The sequence below is a fragment of the Nyctereutes procyonoides genome, unplaced genomic scaffold, assembly GCF_905146905.1.
Source record: "Nyctereutes procyonoides isolate TBG_1078 unplaced genomic scaffold, NYPRO_anot_genome, whole genome shotgun sequence".
Taxonomy (NCBI): domain Eukaryota; kingdom Metazoa; phylum Chordata; class Mammalia; order Carnivora; family Canidae; genus Nyctereutes; species Nyctereutes procyonoides.
The window spans coordinates 40,945,431-40,958,477 of record NW_026575131.1 but is presented as its reverse complement, the minus strand read 5'-3'; positions in this window follow the sequence as shown (position 1 = coordinate 40,958,477).

The window sequence follows — 13,047 nt, the reverse complement described above, 5'->3', positions numbered from 1 at the left end:
GAAGCAGGCTCCATGCAGGGAGCCTGATGAGAGACTCAATGCGGGGACTCCAGAATCACGCCGCAAGCCGAAGACAAATGCCTAACTGCTGAGCCACCCAAGCGTCCCAATAAGTAAAATCTTTAAAAAAGACAAGAAAAGCTTTTGCTTTTATAGATTTGTGTTACGCAAATAATACAAATAATTATAAGCTTAAAAAATACAGATCAGTACAGTTAAAAAAAAACATCTGTGGGGCCCCTTCAGGGTCTGCCTTCAGCTGGGGTCATGGTCTCAGGATTCTGGGATCCCGCTCCCTGCTCAATCGGGAGTCTCCTTCTGCTCCTCCCCCCACTCTCCTGCTCAAGCTTGCACACTCTCTCTCAAATAAATTAAAACTCTTAAAAAATCATAATTTTACCATCTTCAAAGACACAAATGTCAACATCTTAAACTTTTTGCATGTGTGTGCAGTGTAAATATACAATCAGTATTCGTTTCATAGTCAAAGAAAGGAATTGAAAGCTCTTCCTCCTTGCCTAAGCAGACATTCCCAAAATGGATCAGCCCAAGAGGGCTAACATATTGAAGCACTTCCACCAGCGAATCCAAGTACTGGAATAAAAACCTGATATTTGAAATGTGAAATGGAAGCAAAAGGAAAAGCATCATTTCCCCAGAACACTTCCCACATTCACTTAGGGCATGCTCTCCAAAATCCAAGAGGAGCCCTAGGGTAAGGGAGGAACACTACACTGAGTGGGAGGCCTGAGTTCTTTTTTTTTTTTTTTTAAGATTTTATTTATTTATTCACGAGAGACACAAAGAGAGAAGCAGAGACATAGGCAGAGGGAAAAGCAGTCTCCATGCAGGGAGCCCGATGTGGGACTCAATCCTGGGACCCCAGGATTGCACTCTGAGCCAAAGGAGGTTGCTCAACTGATGAGCCACCCAGGCGTCCCAAGGCCTGAATTCTAATATGATTCTGGGACAAGTCAATTTTTGCTCATTCATTCAGTCTTTAGTAAGAGCCTACCAATTTGCTAGATCCAAACAGGGTCAGTGTTTCCCTGGACCTTTGCCTGAAATGGCCTTCTCACCTCCATAGTCACTTTACTCAGCAAACATTCACCCATTCCAGGAGAGCTCTACCCTCAGACATCCTAACTGATATATTCCCCAGTTATCATCCACCTTACAGGCACCATATGTTTACATTTGATTCAGTGATTATTTGATCGGGGTGAGTACCCCCCCCAAATGACTATAAACTTAAAAGGGTAGGGACCCTACCCTTTTGAGCCCCTTATATAGTACCAGCCAGTGCCTGGTTCAAGGGACTCCTCGAACATAAAGATTGGATACATGTTACAAAGAAAAAGTGTGACCCCTGCGGGGGTGGAGGGGGGAGAAAGAAAAACTATGAATGCCTTGAGTGTTTAAGAAGGGAATCTGAGGAGAGCCTGGGGCTCAGTGGTTGAGCATCTGCCTTTGACTCAGGTCGTGATCCTGGTCCTGGGCTGGATTCCTGAAGCAGGCTCCCCACAGGGAGCCGGCTTCCCCCTCTGCCTATGTCTCTGCCTCTCTCTCTGTGTCTCTCACGAATAAATAAATTAAAAAAAATTTTTTTAAGATTTTATTTATTTATGAGAGACACAGAGAGAGATAGAGAGGGAGGCAGAGACACAGGCAGAGGGAGAAGCAGGCTGCATGCATGGAGCCTGACATGGAACTCGATCCCGGGTCTCCAGGATCAAGCCCTGGGCTGAAGGTGGCACTAAACCACTGAGCCACCCGGGCTGCCCAAATAAATAAAATCTTAAAAAAAAAAAAAAAAAAAAAGAAGAAGGGAATCTGATATGTCCAGAAGAATAAATCCTTAGGAGATAGGAGAGAGTATTCTGGGCAGAGGGACAGGCTGTAAGCAAGGGCTCTGAGGCTGGCCAGAGTCTCTTGTGCATAGCCGAGAACAATGGGAGAAGAGGAGGGTGGGGAGGGCCCAGACTCTGCAGGGGCTTGTGGGCTTGAAGACCACATTCTGGAACTTGGCCTTTATCTCAAAGGCTATGGGAAAACAAAGTAACTTTTACATTTTAAGAAGATAACCCTAACCCTGGCTGTAGAATGGGGAATTGATTCCAGAGCAGCAGTGGTAGAGCTGAGGAGATCAGTTTGGAGGGGATCATCACCAGGTCCTGCTAGGAGAAGGTGGTGACTTGAATGAGGCAGGAGGTGATGCAGAGGTGGGAAGGAAGCCTCTCTGGTACTTGAGAATGGTGACAAGAGGCGGACCACAACTGGGTCTCTTAAATACTGAGGTGCCCCAGCAGGGTTCCTGCTTCCTCCCTGACATTCCTTGGCAACCACAGAAACTTGGCTTTTATTTTTTTAAAAAAAGATTTTATTGATTTATTCATGAGAGAGAGAGAGAGAGAGAGAGAGAGAGAGGCAGAGACACAGGCATAGGGAGCAGCAGGCTCCCCACAGGAAGCCCCCCATGTGGGACTCCATCCCGGGTCCCCAGGATCATGTCCTGGGCCAAAGGCGGCACTAAACCGCTGCGTCACCCAGGCTGCCCAGAAACTTGGCTTTTATTTTACTTTATTTATTTATTTTTTTTTAAGATTTTATTTATTCATGAGAGACACACACAGAGAGAGGCAGAGATACAGGCAGAGGGAGAAGCAGGTTTCATGCAGGGAGCCTGATGTGGGATTTGATCCCAGGACTCCAGGATCACACCCTGGGCCAAAGGTAGGCTCCAAACCACTGAGCCACCTGGGGATCCCTGAAACTTGGCTTTTAAATCTGCATTAGGAAAAAATAAAAAAATAAATTTGCATTTTGCTTGGAGAAGGGAGTCGTCTTGTAAAAAACAAAAACAAAACAAAATCCAAATAATTTTCCATCCATTTATCAGACTTAATTTCTGGAGATAAAAGAAACATTCCTTTTCTAATTTCATGTTTTACTTGTGCCCATCCTCCTTTCACCCAACTGTGCTAGAGGCAGGTTTGGGTTTCTGCCTGGTTAAGGTAGGCAGCATGAACTCCTCCCCACCCCCACACTGCACCCCCCCACCTCCATCCCCCTCCAGGCTATCAGGCAGGAACTTGTATATAATCTGCGTCTTTGGGGCACCTGGGTTGGTCAGTGGTTGAGCGTCTGCCTTTGGCTCAAGTCATGATCCTGAGGTCCTGGGATGGACCCCAGGTAGGGAGCCTGCCTCTCCCTTTTCTTCTGCTGCTCCCCCTGCTTGTATTCTCTCTCTGTGTCAAATAAATAAATAAATAAATAAATAAATAAATAAATAAATAAATAAATAAATAAATAAAATCTTTAATTAAAACCCCATAGGAGTTTTTAAAAATTTAAATTTGGTTAATTAACATATAATGTATTATTAGTTTCAGAGATAGAGTTCAGTGATTCATCAGTCTTATATCATACCCAGTGCTCATCACATCATGTGCCCTCCTGAATGCCTGTCACACAACTGTCCCATCCCCCCACCCACCTCCCCTCTAGCGACCCTCAGTTTGTTTCTTATGATTAAGAGTCTCTTGGGGCACCTAGGTGGCTCAGTGGTTGAGGATCTGCCTTTGGCTCAGGTCATGATCCCAGGGTTCTGGGATCCAGTCCTGTATCAGGCTCCCTGCATGGAGCCTGCTTCTCCCTTTGCCTGTGTCTCTGTCTCTCTCTCTCTCTGTGTCTCTCATGAGTAAATAAATAAAATCTTAAAAAACAACAAAAAAAAAAATCCCTATGTCTTAGATGCTATCAAGATGAAGAGGAGTATTTAACAATCAGAGGTTCTCAAAAAAAAAAAAAATCAGAGGTTCTCATATCCTGGTTCTACATCACAAACATCTGGGAATTTATTTATTGAATTGATAATCCATTTGTATGGCACAAATTCAAATGATACCAAAAAGACCTAGAGATTTACTCTAATCCCTGTGCCAACTACCCTGTTTTTTTTCCCTGTTGGGCACCATGGTGGCCAGCTTTTTTTGTGTCTCCTAGGGTCTGTGTCCATGCTAAGAAGTACATGTTCTTCCACATACACTTTTGATTTTTCATAGACACAACATGTTATAAACATTGTCCCAAACATTCCTTTTCTCACTTGATTGGTTCAATATCACAGATAGAGTACTTCAGTTTCTTTCTTTCTTTTTTTCTTTTTTTCCTTTTTTAAGATTTTATTTATTTATTTAAGAGAGAGGGAGACCAAGAGCAAGCATTCATGTGAACGGGTTTGGAGAGGGGCAGAGAGACAGTTTATAGCAGGCTCCCCCCTGAGCAGGGAGCCCAACACAGGGATCCCAGGACCCTGAGATCATGACCTGAGCCGAAGGCAGACACTTAACTGGCTGGACCACCCGGGTGCCCTCCTCAGTTTTTTTCCTGATGGCTACCAATTTGGGGAGCTTTTTTTGAAAATATAGATGCTCTGGTCTCCCTTGAATGTTTTGATGTTGCAATTTTTGAGTGAAGCCCTGCCTGGAATCTGTGAGATCAGAAAGCTCTCTAAATTGTCCTGATACACAGTCAGGGTGGGGGACCACTGAACTGTATGATACGGATTTTAAGGACATTGAGGACTAACGATCACATACATTATTTAGATATACAATTTGTATTTCTATTACATTGTGCTATGTAACAAGTTTTGTAGGTTAGTATTCTGAGCACAGGCTATGTCTGGTCTCATGGCTCAATGTTTGCTCTAGAATGACAGTCTTTTCTAGTAGGTGCCTCTCCATTTTTTCAAGGGTGCTCCTGAACAGTTACCCTGCCCCCTACTTCTTCAGCTTTATCCCCGCAGAACTCCCAAGTTCTAGTCTCCAGTCGGGATCTCCTTCCTGAATTCTAGCCCCTCCTTCCTGAATTCTAGCCCCTCGTCTGAATCCACCTAGAACAGCCCACTGGCAACTCAACTCTACTTGCTTCAAGTTTGCATCTCTTTTCCTTTCAAGCTTATGACTCTCCCCAGGGCCCTTGGCAGAAATGGCACCATCATCTATTTGTTCTTCCTCCCCACTGCTGCTCTGGTATGGCCAGACTCCCAAACCCTGGCCTCAAGTGATCTTTCTAAATGCAAATCTGATCTCTTCCTCTGTTCAAAGCCCTTCCTGTAACCAGCACTCCCAACATTACTTAAAGCAGGGGCTCTCATACATTTTGGACCTATTACCCAGAATACCATTTCAAAGTGTTTCTTTTTTTTTTCTTTTTTTCAAAGTGTTTCTAATACATCACTTATTCATACTTCACACAACACACTATTATCTATTTTATTTTATGTCACTTAAAACATCCTGGTAATGAGGGGCGCCTGGGTGGCTCAGTCAGGTTAAGCATCGAGGGATCCCTGGGTGGCACAGCGGTTTGGCGCCTGCCTTTGGCCCAGGGCGCGATCCTGGAGAGCCTGGATTGAATCCCACATCGGGCTCCCGGTGCATGGAGCCTGCTTCTCCCTCTGCCTATGTCTCTGCCTCTCTCTCTCTCTCTATCATAAATAAATAAAAATTAAAAAAAAAAGCATCGGACTCTTGATTTCAGCTCAGGTCCTCATCACAGGGTTGGGAGATCTAGCTTGTGCTGGGTGTGGAGCCTGCTTAAGATTTTCTCCCTCTCCCTCTGCCCCTCCCCACCCCTCTCTTTTTCTCTAAAACAACAAAACCCACAAAGCAATCAACCAAACAAACAAAATGAATGTTATGATTGTCTTCAACCTATAGTTTCAAAAGCAATGGGTGACAGGCTGAAGTCCAAAACCTTTGTGGTCCAGGACACCAGATTCTTTACAGTGAAGCACCCTTGTCTCCTGCTCCATCTCCTTCTTCCCTCACAAGCACTCCAGCACCAGTGCCCTCCAGAAACCCAACACTATCTCTGTGGTCACAGTTCCTATGGTCCTATTTGGGATTCCCTTCCTGCCCAGTCCACTATTTCAAATATTTTTCTCCCTTAAATCTGAAATTTTTCTTCCCTCTTTTCATGTTTGGGGAGGTGTTTTTTGTTTATTTTATTTTATTTTATTTTATTTTATTTTATTTTATTTTATTTTTTATGAGAGACACAGAGAGAGAGAGAAGCAGAAACAGGCAGAGGGAGAAGCAGGATCCCTACATGGAGCCAGATGTGGAACTCGATCCCAGGGTCCTGGGATCACACCCAGAGCCAAAAAGGCAGACGCTCAACCACTGAACCACCCAGGCGTTCTGTCTGGGGAGTTTAATACTTGGTTCAACATCCCTATTCTTGCATTCATTCATTCAACACGTATTTATTGGTTACTGGGACAAACTGAGGGTTTGAAACAAAGTGACACAATCCCTACCCTCAGGGGGTTTACATTAGCCAAATGCAATCTGGAATCATCACCATGATAATGGTTGCCCTTTGTGGAGGGTTGGTACAACCCAGAGGAGGGGAGGAGATGGAGATGGGGGAGGCTGGAGGAGGCGGGGTACCTCCCAAAGGAGAGCTGGCACAGTTCTTGGTGTAGGTCCCTGGAAGAGGGGAATTTTTTTTTTTAAGATTTTATTTATTTATTCATGAGAATACACAGAAAGGAGGGAGAGAGAGAGAAAGAGAGAGGCAGAGACACAGGCAGAGGTAGAAGCAGGCTCCATGGAGGGAGCCTGACGTGGGACTCTATCCGGGGTCTCCAGGATCACACCCTGGGCCAAAGGCAGCACTAAACCACCGAGCCACCCGGGCTGCCTTGGAAGAGGGGAATTTAAGGTCAGGTGAGGTGTGGTGCTTTCTAAGGAGAAGAAACCTCAGAAGCAAGGAGGCGAGAATGGCACTTTTTGGGAACCACTTATGAAGTGCTACAGCCAAGTCCCAGAATGGGCCAGTGGTTGTGAGGGACCCAAGTGGGAGGAAGGAGTCAGCTCTCAAAGGACTTAGCGCTTGCTGACGGGTTGGGCCGGTGGACAGTGGAGGGTGTGGAGGGTGGGTGATAATGGGATCAGAATTGATGCAGGGTGGGTCAGTGGGGGAGCGTGGGAAGGCTTGAAAGGTGGGGGCTGTCCGAATGAACAGTCTGGGTGAGAAAAGGTGATAATCCCGAACCAAGGCAGGGGCCTTAGTAGTAGGAGGGAGTAACCTTGACCAGAGGTAGAGATCATGGGATTTTGATAACAGAGTTGAGGGAGTCAGTGGGAGGAAGAAGTGTCGAATGAATCCTAGGTAATGACTTAAGCAATTGGGGGTGGATGGTAATGTGATTTCATAGGCAGCACAGCTCTTGGAGCAATTTGATAAGTTGTTTACTCTATGGGCTTGGCATTCAGGAGAGAGATTTGGGGTTCATCAGCATGAGGATGGTAAGTCCATTGAGGATGTGCCAAAAGTGTTTTTGGAAACTGGGTCTTTGGAGCACCAGCACTGAACACTGGGTGTAGCAGAAGCCTATGGAGGGGGAGCCCAGGCTAGGAACCACAAGGGAGGAAGTGGCCAGCCCACAGTTAAGACTACCCTGAGGGGAGTCAGGGAAGGTGGCCAGATGAGGTCTTGGTCATGTTGAGTGGTGAGAGAGGTGGGAAGTGAGGAAGTAGCCACAGGAAGGCCCTGGAAAGGTAAGAGATGGCATAGAAGGTACATTATGGTTCATAAGTGCACCAAAAAGCACTTAAATGAATGTTCATAGCTTCATTATTCATCTTAGCCCCAAGTAGAGAACAACCCAAATGCCTATCAACAATAGAATGGGTAAATGGAGATTCTTTTATACAGCAACAGAAAGGAGAGGACTATCATACTATGGATGAAATCACAAGCCATGTTGAACATAAGCTATATGCAGAAGAGGACATGCTGTTTGATTCTACTGACATAAAATTTTGTAAGATGGAAGTCCTTCCTGCTTTTTAATCTTTGGTGATAGAAGTGAGGGTACTTGTTGTTTGTGTGGGGTGAGTGGTGACTAGAAGGGGCTGTAAGGAGAACTTTTGGGAACAGGTCACATGGTTTCTTGATCTGGGTGCTGGTAGCATGAAAGAGTTCACCTTGTGGAAACTCACTGAGCTGCACACTCATGGTTTGTTTACTTTTCTGCGTGAATGGTATGTCAGTGATATGTTCATTGTTTTGTTTTGCTTTTTAAAAATTCCTAAAAAAGATTTTGTTTACTTGAGAGAGCAGAGTGAGATAATGAGCATGAGCAGGGGAAGGGTGCCCCTTGTTCTGTTATTTATTTATTTATGATTTTATTTATTTATTCATGAGAGACACCGAGAGAGAGGCAGAGACATAGGAAGAGAGAGGAGAAGCAGGCTTCATGCAGGGAGCCTGATGTGAGACTGGATCCGGGGACTCCAGGATCATGCCCTGGGCCAAAGGCAGGCACTCAACCGCTGAGCCACCCAGGTGTCCCTTGTTTTGTTTCTCTAAGATATTTTATTTTTTAATAATCTTACAAACCTACAAGCCTGAGATCAAGAGTTGCATGACTCCATGAATTGAACCAGCCGGATGCCCCTGAAATGTTTATTGTTAATGATACAGTTATTATTAAATTGTATGTATAGAGGGGCGCCTGAGTGGCTCAGTCGGTTAAGCATCTGCCTTTGGTTCAGGTCATGATCTCAGGGTCACAGGATGGAGTCACAGGATGGAGCCCTGTGACAAGACGTGCCGATGACATGTTTCCTGTTCAGTGGGGAGTCTTCTTCTCCCTGTCCCTCTGCCATTCTCCTTGCTTGTGCTCTATCAAATATATAAATAAGATCTTAAAAAATATTTTTATAAATATATAAATATGAAAGAAACCCTTCCCTTGATGCCACTTTCCCCTCCAGCTATATCCTGTCCCCACACAGTTAAACTAAAAAAAAAAAAAAAAAATTGTTTCTAATTTTGTCTTGAACACACTTCAATCAGACATTCATCCTCCCTACTCTGTGGAAATGGTTTTTGGCAAGTTCTCCAGGGAACTTTTGTTTTGCTAAATCGGGTGACAAGTTCGTACACCTTGCCTTACCCTCCAGAAGCTGTCCATTACAGCACTGGATACATACAGTTGACCACCCCTACAAGCATTCGCTTCACTTGTAGGACACCATCCTCCAGATTTTCCTCCTACCTCAAATCACTCCTATAAAAAGATGCTATAGAGAGGTCATGATAGAGGGAGCTATTTGGCTCCTCAAGTGTGGGAACAGGCAGGGAGAGAGCCTCGGGCCTCCTGAGTCAGCCAGAGCTCTTCTGGAGCACCTAGGCTTTCTTGTTCCCAGCAGTGGCTGGAGCCTGGCTCACAGTGATGAGGAGAAATGTGTGGAGTGGTGAAGACTAAGAATGTGAGAATTAGGGGATCCCTGGGTGGCGCAGCGGTTTAGCGCCTGCCTTTGGCTCAGGGCGCGATCCTGGAGACCCGGGATCGAATCCCACATCAGGCTCCCACATCAGGCTCCCGGTGCATGGAGCCTGCTTCTCCCTCTGCCTGTGTCTCTGCCTCTCTCTCTCTCTCTCTCACTGTGTGCCTATCATAAATAAATAAAATAAAATAAAAATTAAAAAAAAAAAAAAGAATGTGAGAATTAGGGACGCCTGGCTGGCTCAGCTGAGTGCCTGCCTGCCTTCGGCCCAGGGCATGATCCTGGAGTCCTGGGATCGAGTCCCGCGTCTGGCTCCCTGTGTGGAGGCTGTTTCTCTCTCTGCCTGGGTCTCTGCCTCTCTCTCTGCATCTTTCATGAATAAATAAAATCTTAAAAAGAAAAAAAAAGAATGTGAGAATTATCCTGAAACTGGTGGGTTTAGAAAGGGCCTCGGAGAAGCCGTCATTCCTCTCCCCTCCCCCTCAAGGAAGATGGACTGGACTTATGGAGATGGCAGGTCCCTAGAGTCCCCTTTCTCTCCAGAAAAGGTTGAGGATTTTTTCTGCCGCTCTTTTCTCTGCCGGACATGGGCGTAGCACCTGAGAAGGCCGCCAGAGGGCGCTTGTTTCCCAGGAGAATATTCTGTGGGAAAGCATTGAGAAGTGTTGAGGCAGCTGTAGTTAGAGCGGTTTGGGCTGGAAGCTAAGTGCGTGTGAAAAACCCAAAGCACCCCAATTGATGGGGATGGTTTCCAGAGCCTTTTGCAAAGTGGGACATACTCAGGGCCAGAACCCTAAACCTGTGTTGTCGGTCTCAGCTGTCAGTCTTCATTTTATGTGTCAACCTCTTGACCACTCTTGGTATCAGTTTTACCCTCAAGGAAATGGGAGGCATGACCCCTGATCAATCTACCACACCGAGGCATTATCAAGAGAGAACAAAGTAAATAGTGTAAATACTGTTCCAGAATTTGAAGTGAAATGTACGGGAGAAAAGCAGGGGATTGCTGATTCTCACTGTCCCCCATGCTGCCTCCGTGTTAATGTAACTAATGAGAGTGTGACACTACACTTGAAATTGCTTAAAAGCATAAAGTTGAACAAAAATAAATATGGCTGTGCTAATGCTTCAGGAAAGTTTGATTTTTGAAGTAATCTTTTCCCTCTCTTCTGCAAACCTCCTCCTTTCTTGTCCTTTTTTTTTTTAAGTTTTATTTTTTTAATTTTTTAGTAATCTCTATACCCCAGTGTGGGGCTTGAACTCACAACACTAAAATCAAGAGTCTTATGCTCTTCTGACTGAGCTAATTGGGCATTCGCTTTCTTGGCCTTTTGTTTCAGGAACCCGGTAGGATCTTGAAAACATGACAAATGAAGTTGGCAACATGTACAAAATTCCTGTCAAAACCTGCTAGATCCCTTATTTCCCTAACCACCCCCTTCCCCCAGGCTCTTCCTCGGGCAGGTGTGTGGTTTTGAAGGCTTTAGCCTGCTGTAGCCTCCTTTGTCTGGCAAAGCAATAAAGTTATTTTTCTTCTCTATACCCAAACTCTGTCTTTGTGTTACATATTTTGTCTCCGGGGCAGCCCCGGTGGGTGGCAGGGACTCGGCTCCCTGAATGGAGCCTGCTTCTCCCTCTGCCTGTGTCTCTGCCTCTCTCTCTCTGTGTCTCTCATGAATAAATAAATAAAATAAAATATTTTTTAAAAAAACATATTTTGTCTCCAGAGCACAGAGATTGGCTTTCAGCAACACACTCATGTCCACTACCATAAGTATGGAGCACTGGACATTTTGACCCAGGTGATTCCCCAGCAGGTAGAGGTGGTGAGGTCTGAGTTAGGTCAGAGGTAGCAGGCAGGGAGAGGAGGACACTGGGCCAATAGGGAGTCATAGTAGGTTCTAGATCAGTGGAAGGGCTTCATTTCAAAGGGCCAAGTTTTCTTTTTTTCTTTTTTAAAGATTTTACTCATTTAGAGAACACAAGCAGGGGAAGTGGCTGAGGGAGAGGGAGAAACGGGCTCTCTGCTGAGCAGGGAACCTGACACGGGGCTTGATCCCAGGACCCTGAGACCATGACCTGAGCCAGAGGCGACACTTAACCGACTGAGCCTCCCAAGTGCCCCTCAAAGGGCCAAGGTTTCTTGTGAGCTTTCCTGGGGTCAAACCTCTGGAAGTCAGAGATCCTGGGGAGCAGCTGTGCCCATCTTACAGCCCTTACAGGGTGCTGTCCCTCCCTTCCTCCAACCAGAGTATACCTTTTTTTTTAAAGTTTTCCCTGAAGGGAGGATACACTGTGCAGAGAGCTGCAAGGGGCTGGAAACCAACAAGCTGGACCTGTGGTATCATTGCCCTGTCTTTCTCAATCTCTGGGCCTCTAGGAAGTGAAATTGTTCCTGTGACTCCCGCGTATCTTGATTTAGAGCATGTTGTGCCATCCTGTTGCTAGCTGGTTGACAAATGGCCCCATTAGGCAAGGTGTGGGAGGGGTTGCAGGTGGGAGGATGGGGCTTGGTTTCCAGGCCTTATCCCTTTCGATCCCTGAGCAATGCCTGCCCTACAGGGAAATGAGGCTGGACCTATTCTCATCTTTTACACCTAAAATCCAGACTCTAAGGTCTGCTCCAGGCCTTCTGGGATGTATGTGAGTTCTGTGAAATAAAGAGGCAAATTTGAGGAAATTGGGGTAAATCAGAATGAAATTACCTGGGGTAAATCAGTCCTTTTCTGCAGGACTCTTCAGAGCCCTTAATAAGCTAATGTGTATTGTGAGTCTCCAAGGACCAGCATAGGAGGTTTTACATAGTTACTTGAATAAGGCATGTTTTTCATAGAGAATTTTGCTTGACCACTCTTCCAGGGAACACACTCTGAGAAGTACCTTCTTAATCCAGTGGGGCCCCCACATTCTTTTCACACATGAGGAAATAGAAATGCAGAGGAGGGAGGGGATCCCTTCAGCCTCAGGTTGGTAGGCTCTGTTCCTGAATACAACCTGGGTATCCCTTCCCTGGGCACACTCAGAGCTGTCCCAAGTGGGCAGGGAGGGGACACTGCAGGTCTACTCCTTTTTCTCACCTCCAGCCCTTTCTCCCATCTGTAGTGGGTGCAAGGGCCAGCTTATGTAAGCTTGGCTTCGTGGGCATAGAGAACAACACTCCTTCCTGGAAGGATATGCCCACACGTTGCCAGCACTTATCTCCTCACTCTACAACTTTTATTTTAACATTTTATTTCTTTTTAAAGTAATCTCTACACCCAATGTGGGGCTTGAACTCACAACCCAGAGATCAAGAGTCTCGTGTTCTACTGACTGAGCCAGTGAGGGGGAGCTCCCCTCTGACCAACCTACAACTCTTAAAAATTGAGGTATAAATTATCTACAATAAAATTCACAATTTTAAGAGTAATTATATGAGTTGACAAATAGGTGCAATTGTGTGACCACCACCACAATCAAGATGTGGAACATTTTCATTGGCACTGTCTTCTTCCCAACCCCAGCCTCTGGCAGCCACTGATCTACTTTCTACCACTATAGTTTTGCCTCTCCTGGAAATTTCATGTGAAGCATCATACAATAGGTGATCTTCTGTATCTGGCTTCCTTCACTGAGCATAATGTCTATGAGGTTTATTCGTGATGTGTATGCCGGCATTTCTTTTCTTTTCACTTATCGGTAGCATTCCATTGTTTGGATGTTCCACACTTTGACGGGCTTGTTGATGGATGTTTGG